Source organism: Ictidomys tridecemlineatus, chromosome 7, assembly GCF_052094955.1.
Source record: "Ictidomys tridecemlineatus isolate mIctTri1 chromosome 7, mIctTri1.hap1, whole genome shotgun sequence".
Taxonomy (NCBI): domain Eukaryota; kingdom Metazoa; phylum Chordata; class Mammalia; order Rodentia; family Sciuridae; genus Ictidomys; species Ictidomys tridecemlineatus.
Window position 1 is genome coordinate 66,038,762 of NC_135483.1, and position 13,204 is coordinate 66,051,965.

The 13,204-nt window shown below is 37.4% G+C and overlaps 1 protein-coding gene across 1 annotated transcript in view; it reads right to left on the reverse strand.

Moving 5' to 3' along the window:
- The window catches only part of Cyp7b1 (cytochrome P450 family 7 subfamily B member 1), a 178,535-nt gene that overhangs the window by 137,137 nt on the left and 28,194 nt on the right, over positions 1–13,204 (reverse strand). The gene's annotated exons all lie outside the window — the stretch shown is intronic.

The following is a 13,204-nucleotide window of genomic DNA, read 5'->3' on the forward strand; positions in this document are numbered from 1 at the left end:
TTTATCAATTTTAATTTCTAACAATTACCTAAATCATGTAGCTAAGCTTAATAAAATCTCAATCAGTCAATCAATCAGTAAATGACATGGTCTTTGAATACCAATACATCTTTCATTTTATTAGTTTGAAATAATAAATTACTTTTTTCCATATAAAGAAACTGAACTTCCCTATGAACACATTTAGTACATTAACACAGGTTATCAATTTGCTAAATCATTTATCTCACAATATTCTAACACATTTTCCTTATAAACTTAAATTCTTCCTGTTCACATTTCCTGGAAAAATTTAAATACCTGCACAAATTTACATAATAAACAATCAATACAAGTAGGAAGTTTTATAATAAATTTACTCACAGAAATAACATCATCAAGAATGAGATTAATATGTAGTATTAACTTCAATTAACAATATTATGAGGTAAAAAGACCATTTTGTGAACTGACTCTTCTGTTAATAAGGGTTAAAATTTTTAAATCTTTATACTTCTACATTTACTGTTGAATTCTTTAAAAATGGCATTCATACACTACTTTATTTGGTTGAAACAGGACAGAACAGAGATAAAGAGAGAGATTCTGGAGACTCACAGATATGGTCAAAACCAAATTCCTCAGTTAACAGCTGCATATCTGAAACTCTTTAAGTCTGTGTTCTCTTATCTATATCAAACCATAAAAGCCATAAAACAATGTTTTGAGGATGAAAGAAAAACAACATACATTATAACAGGGCCTTTGCCCTGTATAACATTACAAAATGTTATACAGTTGGGTTGGATTAGGGTCCCTCCATGGGATCTCATTTAATGTTAACCTTGTGGTTTGGATATGAGGTACCCCAAAAATCTCATGTGCAAGACAACACAGAAATGTTCACAGGTTAAATGATTGGACTGTGAGAGCTGTAACCTATTCAGGGGATTAATCCATTTGGTGGATTAATAATTTGAAAGAACTAGTGTACTGGTTGGTAATTGCAAGCAGGTAGGGGGTGGTTGGAAGAAGAAGGTCACTGGGAGAATGCCTTTGGGGTTATATTTCCTCCCTGGATCCTCCCTCACTCTCTCTTTGCTTCCAACTGCTATAAACAGAGCAGCTTTATTCTGCCATGCCCTTCCACCATGATGTTCTGTTTCATCTTGGGTCCAGAGCAATGGAGTTGGCCAATGATGAACTGAACTTCCGAAACCAAGAACCCACATTAAATCCCTCCTCCTCTAAGTTGTTCTGGTCAGGTGAAAGAAAAGCTGACTGACACAGCTAATTATCTCTGTAAGGTCCCATCTTCAAATATGTTCATATTCTGAGGAGCTTAGGGTTAGGGATTCGATATATGAAATTGGGGGGAACACAATTCAATCTATAATACAAATGTATTTCTTATTTTATTAGTTTGGAGTAGAATGGTGTTTCTTTCCACGCAAAGAAGTTGATTTCCTCATGAGCAAATAGTGAGAAAACATTGTTACAAGCACAGCATTATGAGTATGATGAGATTATTTGGTGGTAGCTAATGTGTCATTGTGGCACCTCAGTTCATCACTCTTGAAAATTACTTACTTTAGTTATTATTTCTGCAGATAGGAATGGAAAATTTGACTGAATATTTGCCCATACTAAAAATATAACCTGGAAATTGCTTATGAAATAAATCCTTTTTATTGGCTTTTTTTTTTCATTGTGATTGGACTCATTATCCTCAAGGTACAGAGGAAATACAACCAACTAGGTGTTAGAAAAATGAAACAGTGTCTGTTTACTAATTTATATATAAAATATTTAAGAAGTTTGAATCAGTGGTTATTTTATAGATATTCCATGAAATACCAAATCATCTGCAAATTTCAGTCACCTCAAGTAAAAATCAGATATTTAAAAGAAAAATAATTTCATTGTTTTTTTTTGTTCACATTACATAGACTTTCCAACTTAGTTATGCATTGAATTTTCCATGATAGAATGTTCCATAAGTTAGTTCTATCCCATGCCATAGCTGCATTGACACCAAGATAGCTAAATAAATCCCTTGAATTGGGGTACATTGCTAATTAAAGTGTTGCTCAGAGATAATTATTTGAGCAATCAAAATTGTGGATAAATGCAATAAGATCTTCTATTTTATTTTTACTTATTTATTCGTTTGTGGTGTTGGGGATAGAACCCCAGACCTCACATATACTAGGCAAGTCCTCTGTTACTGAGCCACATCCTCAGCTGTTTTATTTTCTTAAGAAGCACTCAGTCTTTTCCTTTTCCCTACATCTTACAATAAAAAGTAGTCTTTTACACATATTCACCTTGAGCCTTCTTGTATATATGTTCCCCAAACCTAGCAATTATCTTAACTTTATACTGTGGCTTGGATTTCATTGCAATATGAAGCAAAATTCCATCCACAACTAAATATCTCTACTTGAGGGACTTTTCATTCTTCTAAACTGAACCACAGCAGACTTTTGAAAGTCAATGAACTATATAGATGCATATATTCTTCAGCAAATAATCAGTTTTTAACACATATTTATTAGGGCTCTATAGTATAATGACAATAAGTTTAGGTATAATAATTCCATGACTAAAGTTAAATGTATGCATGTTTTAACTGGCTGATCATACAAATAATTATTAAATATAAACACATATGCTTTTGTAGATTTGTAGGAGAGATTCGTTAATTGCTTAATGAAAGATGTCTTTCAGATACTAATGCCTTCATTTAGTTCACCAGATTAAATTTTATATGAGAAGATATTAGCATGCATGCAATGAAGTGACAAGGACAACCAAAAAGCTTAAATGTTAATGGATAAAATATAGCATTCGGGTTATTTAAAAAAATGAAACAGTATAATTTTCATTTTGTATGCTTCCATTTGCTCTCTGCACAGACAAAAATGTCCTTTTTAATATTCATGCAAATATTGCAATATCAAGAGTGTTTCTACATTTTTCCAAATTGTAAACAAATTATGAAACTTTAAACAGTGTATGAAAAATTCCAGGTAAGCTAAGATTGTGTATTTTCTACTCTGCAGAACTAGTCAGGACTTGACATTTGAAACCAAAGCAAATCACTTTTTTTGCTATCGTTTTAAGTCATTAATTTTATGGAGATTCTCTGTAGTTTGCAGAAAGCTGTCATATAAAAATAGCTTTGCCACTATAGAGTTAATATGGACAATTTTTTTTTTAAAGAAAATTGCCGCTAATACCAACAGACCTGTGTCTTCATTCCCCCCAGTCCCCTTAAACTGCAGTTCAATCTGGCATCATCTTTTTTCCTCCCCCAGTAGGGTGCAGAGAGCCCTCTAGCTTCCAAGCCTGTTTCCTACTGAGGTACATATTGGCTAGCATACAGCTGCTCAGAACAACTATTTGCATCTACAATGGGGTCATCCCACCACGTTCTTTTCAGATCAATATGATTGGTACAAACAATAGTTTGATTTTGATTGCTCTATAGTACGCTTGGGTAGAGCCTCTGAATGCAAGTGAATTGCTTAGAAACAATGGGCTGGTTCATCATCCAAAGCGTCCCTTTGCAAACAGCTGCCTCTGCCACACTCACCCTGACAACGTCCAGAAAAACAGATGGTTTCAGCATTCATGGCCAGTTTAGTGAAAGCCCCTGAGTCAACCATTCAACGCATGTTTTTTAATCTATTTGATATTAAGGGGGTATTTCTCTCCATTTAAAAATTCCAAATATATTCTTTTGCTGGCTCTGAGTTGAATTAAAAAGAAAAAAGAAGTAGGCATTCTGGAGGTGAGAATAAAATCCCATTCTTAACTCAGTTTAGCCAGGTCTTTTGTTAAAACTGCAGTGTGGACCCTCATGCATGATAAGTGTAGTAATTCCGCAACACAAAAAGGTATATAATAAGGGAGCACAGGTCCCTGAGCACTGACGTCCCAAGCTTCTGTTGTCTATTTAAAGGTAGACCTTTAAGGTTACCTAAAATGAAAAGCATTGTTTCTCCTGGTTTTGTTTTATCACAAGAAAAATCAGTCCAGGGCATCGCATCAGGAATAACACAAGAGGCACTGTCACTCCTGTGTGCTATCATCACTCATTTATAGAATATATTAAAATATATTTTTGCATTCAGATGGTTACAATGACTATGAAGATTCATAGTGATCTTAAATGCATGTGTTTTGGTGATTTAAAAGAAAGAAATAACTGTTATATTTGGCATATAATACTAATACCTCAGCATTTCTATAGTAAGCATTAAGGGCAAGAAATTTTTACCTGTTAGGGGAAGAAATATTTTAATTTAAAAAACAAACTATTAGAAAAAGGAGAGTAAACAAGTTTTAGTTATCATTTTTTCATTTGTGTAACTTAAGATACAAGATTTTAGAAAAGAACCCCAAAGTAACTCAATGTTATATATTTTTCTAAATACCCCTGTTTATATCATATCTCTCTAAGGACACAGAGGAGATTGATGTACATTCTGACATATTTTTGTTAACTGTCTTTTGCAGAACATCTTTAACCCCAATCTACATTTATAAATTCACAAAAACGTCTGAATAAAAATAAATTTGATTTTTCATAAATTACAATTATAAATTTATGTAAACTATATCAACATATTAATATTAATTTAAATTAATCACACACTATTTATTATAAATATATTTATTTTATTCATTTTTAAAATTTATATATGACAGCAGAATGCATTACAATTCTTATTACACATATAGAGCACAATTTTTCATATCTCTGGTTGAACACACAATACTTTCACACCAATTCGTGTCTTCATACCTGTACTTTGAATAATAATGATCATCACATTCCACCATCATTTATAACCCCATGCCCCCTCCCTTCCCCTTTAACCCTTTTCCCCTATCTCCCCTAACAAATAAGTGATTTATACCACATAAATATGTAAATATGTACTACTTATTATATATTAGGCATTATAAAATATATAAAATGCAAGTTATAAATATAACATTGTATACATGTATATAAATACATTCTACTAGCATTACTGACCTATACAATGAGGATAATAAGCTTATCCATTTCATTGGGTTATTAGCTGAAATAAATCAGATAATGCTTATAAGAGCACTTAAGGACTGGCTATTCATTTTGGGGGGCTGGAGGGGACCAGGGATTGAACTCAGGGGCACTCAACCACTGAGCCACATCCCCAGGCCTATTTTATATTTCATTTAGAGACAGAGTCTCACTGAGTTGTTAGTGCCTCCGCAAAAGCGAGGCTTTGAATTCAGGATCCTCCTGCCTTAGTTTGAGAAGCCGATGGGATTACAGGTGTGCACCACCATGCCTGGCTATTCATTATTATTATCATCATCATAGTCATTCATTATGGTTACTAGAGAAATATAAAGAAAATATAGAGCAGAATCCAACCAGTGAGGCTAAAAACTTGCCCTGGAATAACTAAGGTCATGGTCTGGTCATGATCATTATCAAGGTCTGGTCCATAAGCCCCTGCAGCACTTGGAAACAGCACTTTACAACTTCAGGATCCATTCCTCTTCACACCCAAACTTCTCTTCTGGGAACCCAAGATGATTCCCTGGTCTGCCAAGCATGGCCAGTGTTGATACAGTTCTCATGCTACTTCTTGGGTTCCTTGATGCGGCCTAGTAACACTTGAGCTTCATAATTTATCCCTGTTAGTTATCTTTGCCCCACACCAAAGCTTCTGCAGAGGTGCTCTGATGAGGATGAGTAGCAAAACAAAAGGTAGTTTTTCACACTAGGTGTTCGGAGACCCTCCCTTATCTCCCAATATGCAAAAAGACAAACACTCCCCCTTCCTCTGGATTCACATTTCCCCTACTGGCCAATATGTCTCCTCCCCTCTTGTTCTAAGAGTGGTCAGTTCTTGCCACGTCTCCTTTCTCACCTCCTTCTGCAACAAACACTCCACTAAAACTATGATAATCCAGCTGATTACCCAGGACCTCCCTACATGTCAAAACCAGTGAGCACTTCTCTGGTATCTAATTTTGCTGAAGAATCTGCTGATTCTTCACCATTCATTCCCTCATTCATTTACCTATTGGATACTGAATCCTGGGGATCCAACCAAATATTTGTCACTTCCACTTACCTTTCCAGTCACATTCACAGATTTACATTTCTCTATCACCATGTAAAATATTCTTTGCAGCTCTGTTGTTTATGCCTGTGTGTAAACACCTCCATTACCTACCCATTCATTCAAGAAAACACTAACTGAGCAATCATTCCTACATGCAAAATTTACCTATGCCCATAAATGTGACCTTCAAACAGAAATCTTTTATTTTTCCAACAACTACTATCAAGCACTTATTGTGGGCCAGGCATAGTGCTAGGTTCATTCATTTACTAACAAATGACAGTCTCCAACTTGACAGAGATTTCTGTGTAGTCCTGGGAGAATGTTAACTACACAGACAATTACAATACTGAATGAATCAAGAGCCAAAGACACCGAGAAGGTTATCCTAATTGACATAAAGTGCGTAGACTTCACATGTATAAAAGCAGAGGGGCAATGTCCTCTGATTAGTATTTTAAAATATTGGTTACAGTACAGAAAACAGATTTGAAAGGGGCAGAAAAAAAAAAAGGTATTCTATAGTAACCCTGGAAAACAATGATGGCAACCTAGATTAAGGGAGAGGAGACAAAAACAAATGCATTAAGAGTTATTTATCAAATATGTTTGGTGACTTATTTATTGAGCCCTGAAGCTATATATTAAAAAAAAAAAATCCTGGAAGCAAGACAGAATACCTGGGGGTCAGGTATGTTTCCGTGGCTGTGTGGCAGTTCTCATAGAAGCATTTTGTAATTTAGGATATGAGTCTGTCTACCGCAGCAGGCCAGAAGAATTCTCTATTTCTTATTAAAATCAGGGTAGAAATGGAAAGAGGAGAAGGAAGAAGTTTGAGGTGGATATATAGTAGAGGAATTTAAAAATCCTCATTACATAGAGTGTTTTTTGACAGCAGGACAGAGGTCCTTTCCCATTTTGTTTACCTGAGACCTAGCACAATGTTGGGCATGAAACCAGATGTTCGGTGTTTCTGGAATGGATAAGGGGATGAAGGAATGAATGCTAAAATGCCCACAGGCCTGGAGGCATGCAGTCTGTGAAAATGCTCCAAGGCAAAGAAAAATGAACCAGCCCTCTCCTCAGTCCGACCTTCTGTAATTGATCTTCCCCTCCAAGCCTCCTGTATTTAGGGGATTGGGTGCGTGACTATGAGAGAAGGAGTAAGGTTTCAAGTCCAAAGAGATGTGAAGTTTCCAGATGGCGGCACTGAGAGGGAACTTTCCTGCTCAGGCATGGCGGGGAGTAAGATCTAGATCTATAGATGTGAGTCCAGTGGTCTTTTCCTCTCCAGAACATCTCAACCCCAAACCTTTCACAAGGCTTAAATCAATTCAGATGTTGCCAATGACCCCAATTTAAGGACACATCTGAAGCCAAGGGAATGAATTCAACCAATCTTTGCTTCACAGGGGAAATTAAGCAAAGAAGGAGATACTGTCTCCGTCTGTTGGTTTAGTTTTGTCTGTCTCCCACCTTGTTCCAAATACATTAATAGTCCCAAGCATCTTTGAGAATGACAGATAATGTGCTTCGACTACCTGCCAACAAATAATTCTCTAAATTCTTCAATGAGGGGCAGAAGGGGGATTAAGCCTGTCTGGAGTGTTATCCAGAAGAAATGTAGAGCCTGGGACAGTGGTTCAGTGGCTTAATACCGACCTGAAGTTGCTTTTCTTTCTATCCCAGGTTTACATCCACTTTCTACAGCAAATACTAATTCCTGTCTTTTGCTCTCTCTGGGCCCCCCAATTTCTCTAAGACAAAGATGATTTACATCCTGGGACTACTCTCCAGGCACCATGGCTGGGACCCTGCCGTTCAGACATCTCTGATGCCACCTGTCCATCTGTGTGCTTCCCAACCTTCTTTTACAACATGCCAGGATAACACCCTTATGCCAACTGCTTGATCTTCTTGCTTCCTAACATCGACTTCCCACTAATTTCCTGCTGCAGGGATTCGTCCCTTTCCAACTCTGGTCCCGCCGGATCTCTTTTTGTCTGAGTTCCTGGTTGCTTCCTATAACAATATTTTAAATTCTTTTTTAAAAATGTAAGCAATTTAAAATTTAAAAAGTAATGTGTTTTATTGTAGGCAATTTATAAAATAGAGATGAGGAAAAGAAGAAAATGAATGTGATCTGTCGCCTTATCTCTCAGAGATAACCACTGTTGGACATTTTGGTGTGTCTTCTTCATACACCCACACAACTCACATATTAAGTGGTACTCCAGAACTGGTACAATTCAGTCCTGTAAATCTACCTTTTTTCTTAGGAATATTCAATAACATTTTTCATACCATTAAATATTCCTATATATTTTAATGGATGACTATAACTCCATTTTAGAGATACATCATAAAGTTATGCTAACAACCCTTTGTATTGTTATTTAGATAGTGTTTCACTATTATAATAAATGCTATAGTATATAGCACACCTATACATACAAAGATGCAATAACTATATCTATATGAATCTTCTAAGCACCTCTATATTTATTTCCCAAGGATTAATTACTAGAATTGGCATTGCTTAGTCAATAGCATGCAGACTTTCAAAGCATATAACTGTCCTTCAGAAAAATCAAATATATAAGTGACAGTAGATAAGAGTGTTTATTGCCAGATGAATCTTTTCAGAATAGTTTTCTCTTTTCCGCCTCAAAAACTTTGTCATCCTAACTATTTACCAGAATCAGGTTTTGCTTCAAATCCTGCATTCACCAGCCTGTGAACCTGGGCATGTTTCTGAACCTCTCTGATCTTTTGACTTCTCTGACAGCACGTAGAACACATATAGGCACACAGTCACTCACAATGAAAGCTCACTTTCTCCTTTCCTGTGTCACATACCAGTCGACATGTAAATATGACCATTGCCACCCCATTTTGTTATTTATCATTTTATGTGCATGCTTGCTCTAAAAGACAAAACGAACAAATAAACAAAAAAAACCCCACCACCATGATCTGCTTTCCAGGGAGGTACTGTGATGACAAGATAAGCCACCTATAGAATTAGAAAGCAATATCACTCATTGCCAGCAGATGCCACTACCTGATCCATGATCTATATCAGAAATGTTTAAGTACGAAGTTCCAAGTCTTGTAAGCAAATCAGTGGTCTGGTTTGATCACCAGTGCTACACATCTGAGATGATGCAAAAACTGTGCAGAGGAAGCTTACTTGTAAACAGGGCAATATACTTTGGAATATATTTTCATAACTAAATGTCTTGCCCAACTTTCTATTAAAATACATTGTGTGTATTATATGCATGTATAGGCACAAATCAAGTTAAATACTAAAGTTCCCCCAAGAGATTTATATTAATTATGAGCTGCTCTCCAATGTATCTCTGCCTCCTGCTGAGTTCTAATGACTTTAAAATATGCTAGTAATGAGCAAAGACATATGGGATATTATGTCGAGCTGAGGTAGGTGGTAAGAGATAGAGAATGAGATTCAAGGAGAGAATATTTTTTTCTAATCTACTCTGTGTGAAATTACCTAATACAGTATTAGAAAGGAAACTGCATAAAATCTGATGCTTTTCTTAATATATGTGAGTTTACATATCTGTCTGAAACATTGACTGCATGTGCAAATATTCATATATAATGTTTTTATCATTTCTCTTGCAATACAGGAAAGATGTACAATCCCAGAAACTTCTATACTTTTTTTAACGGTATCCAGAGAAGTCTTGTTACTTAAGTAACCTACTCAAGTACGTTTACTCAGGGATTACAAAAGCTCTGGCTAATTTACATGCGTGTACTACTTTCATTACACATTCAAGGGATGAGAAGAAAATTGAGAGAACCTACAGCTAGAACAAACACATGATTAACAATCTGGAGAAGTTAAAAGAGAGTGCAAAAAGTAAGGCAGAAGATAAATTATTAAGATTTTCTAACATTTGAAATGTTATGCTCCTCTGAAAATTGAAAGAGAAGATTTTTTTTTAATTTAAAATGTACCAGAATTAAATAGTTATCTCTAAATGGTCAATACTTTTAACAAATGAAAACGATGGATCCAGATTTGGAAAGATTGACAGGAATTTCTCACAAAAATGGTAATTTTTCAAAAACAACAACAAAAATAAATGCCTAATGCCCACTATCACACTCTTTGGATGCCAAGTTTGAGCATGTGGGGACTAAGCTCTAGTCAAAAGGCAATCAGCTGGGCATGTCTGAGGAACAAAGAGGCCATTATGACCCGTTCCTTGCACATAGAGAAGGGAAAGAGTGGGAGGAAGCTTCTGCAAGGGCCCTGTGGCCCAGGATGGGACAAGGGCTCTCTTCTGAGAAAAACAGGAAGCCAAGAAGAGTCTGAAATAGGAGTGGCATAAAGAACTTAAATTACAAAATGCCTGTCAAAAAGTGCCAAGGATCATGACTGTTATTTTAGTATCAGAATATTTGGGCAAACTTGATGCATTACTTTCATAAATTTGTTTCTAAATATCTAAATATTCTAAATATCAAAAGTCTCAGTGCTTGGCAATGTGTTGTCATTGGAGTTATGCCAGCCCTGACAATCATGCGAAGCACTCAAAAAGACAATCTGTAAAACTTAAAACAAGGTTTAAGGTCATTTGATTGACAAGGGTCAAGTCAGCTCTGAAGGGCTAAAGAAAGTAAGACGAGCAAAGGTGTCTGAAGGTGAGAAGCAGAGGTTTGTGAGGGTCAGTGGAGATGGAAGTGCAGATATACAGGTCTAATATGTCCAGGGAGTCACCTGACATTTGTCTCGGTAATGAAAGGCCTCTGTAGACACTCAAGTGGAGTAACTGAGTGATGTGACCATATTCCAGGAGGAGTGAAATATTCCAAGGAAAGCTCAAGAAAGGACTAGAGACCGGAGGACCAAGCCTTGGAGGAAGGCTTATATTTTTGTAGGGAGTCTCAGAATGACAAAAGGGGTCAAGAAGGACAGTGAGTAGCAGCACTGCAGAAACCAGAGAAGTAGTTTCAATGGGAAATGGGAAAACCCACTCCCACTAGTGATGATGGTTTCAAGGTGCAGAAGCAGCTCCAGGGAATGGAGATTCTGTGAGATATACAGGGAGGTGAGATGGGAAAGAGCAGACCTGGGACTTGGTTTATAGTCATGTGTCCCTCATAGCATGCCATCTGCTAGGCATATGGATGTGCATATGTGTCCATGTGCATGTATGTGTGGGCCTGTGTACATCATGCTTTAACACAGATGACACGTTTTAACACATAACTTTTTGCAATTTTTATGACAACACTTTTGCTATGTTTTAACAGAAATGATTACTTTTTGCTGGGGAAGGAGCATGGCAAAAGTCCTTAATGATTCTGTGTGAAGTCCTTTATATAAATACATTCTATTTCTCCTGTTTTGTTACACCACTGTCCTCGGTTTCCCTCTCCCTTTGCTCTATTATCCTCCCCTATTGTTAACCAGGGACTGGCAAACATTCCTCTGTAAGTTTCTGGAGAGTAAATAAACTGAGGGCCACAAGGCAAAAGCAACTGTACTAAGGAACTTGATGGGGAACAAAATTTTCACGGATTGCTCATGATGAAATTTAAAATATAATAATAATAATGATGATAGTGGAATGCAGTTCTTTATTTCGTAATACAGGTTTAATTATTAGACCTGGAATTAATGAAATGAACAGAATGAAACTATTTGCAGGAGAAGGGCTGGCATTTCACTTAATGGAAGTTCAAAGTCAATGTTCTTAATCATCAAATTAGATGTAAAAATCATTCCTGGCTTACACACTGAACAAAAACAGGCAGAGGTGGTGGGCTGGAGGCGCAGCGGAGATGGAGGCGCAGATATTCAGGCCTAACATGTCCAGGGAGTCATCTGACATTTGTCATGGTTGTCCCACAGATTAATTTGCCCCATTCAACAGTCACGTCATTCGCCCACCCTGTGTGCTTGATACCTGCTGGCTCTGGAGCAGGCAACAGAGAAGGAAGCATTGGATTTCCATGGTAGTGCCCTTGATTTGTATTTCCCTTCATGTCCAAATTTTACTGCTTTTACATTTTGTCCTTATGTAACGGGAAGCACTCTTCCTTGGCTGTGATGTGTAGGGGAGTTCCATTTGCGTAGCAGGAAGATTAAGCATGCCTCAGCTATAAAGCCACTATAAGAGGGCATACAAAACACGATACTGTTGTCCAGATAGTCACCACCAAACAATACTGGCTCCCCAATGGCCACCAACAGAAAAACGAAACCATACAGGAATTGGCTGAAGTAAACATAATGCGCCCAACCCAGAGCCCTTTTCACTCCCCCTGTGTGGCCAGTAAGAAAGCAGATGAGACTTGGCACATGACAGTGGATCATAGGGAATAAAATAAGGTGATCCCTGTGTGCAGCTGTTCTCAACACAGTCACCATCCTGGAAGAGCCCAGTATTCAACTGGGAACACACCATTGTGCACTAGACCTTGCTAATGCTTTCTTTAGCATAGAGATAGTCCTGGAGAATCCAGAACCACTTGCCTTCACGTGGGAAAGCAGACAACGAACGTCCCCTATGTTACCTCAAGTGTCTCTCCCTCACCTCACTGTGTATCACAAAATGGTAAAGAACCTGGTCCCCACATTCCCTGGTCAAACACTTATATAATGGTCACAACTGATACTCCTTCAGTGCTTGCCAAGGCTCCCCCACACACACACACTTTTAACTACAGGGAAAGAATGAGCCATAAAAACCTTAGGAAAGTGCGGAATCCAGGCTTCTCAGTGAAGTTCTGTTGTTGCTTTCGAAGTAGGTCAAAGGTCATACCTTAGGCTCTGATAAAGTTCAGGACTTTTCACTTCCCAAACAGAAAAGCAAGTATAAGAATTTGTGAGGCTCCTGGGTTACTGGGAGGGCTGGATCCAACAACAGCTGGATTTTAACAACAGTTGAACGAAATGAATGTCCTGCTGAAACAAGTCCTAAGGACTGAGAGTAACTTCAGTCAGGGCTGGGTGGCCCATCTGGCTCAGCTGTGGTGACCCCTAAATAACATGTGTTGAAGGACTACAGTATGGCACTGGACTGACCAGCATACTGAGACATTTACCA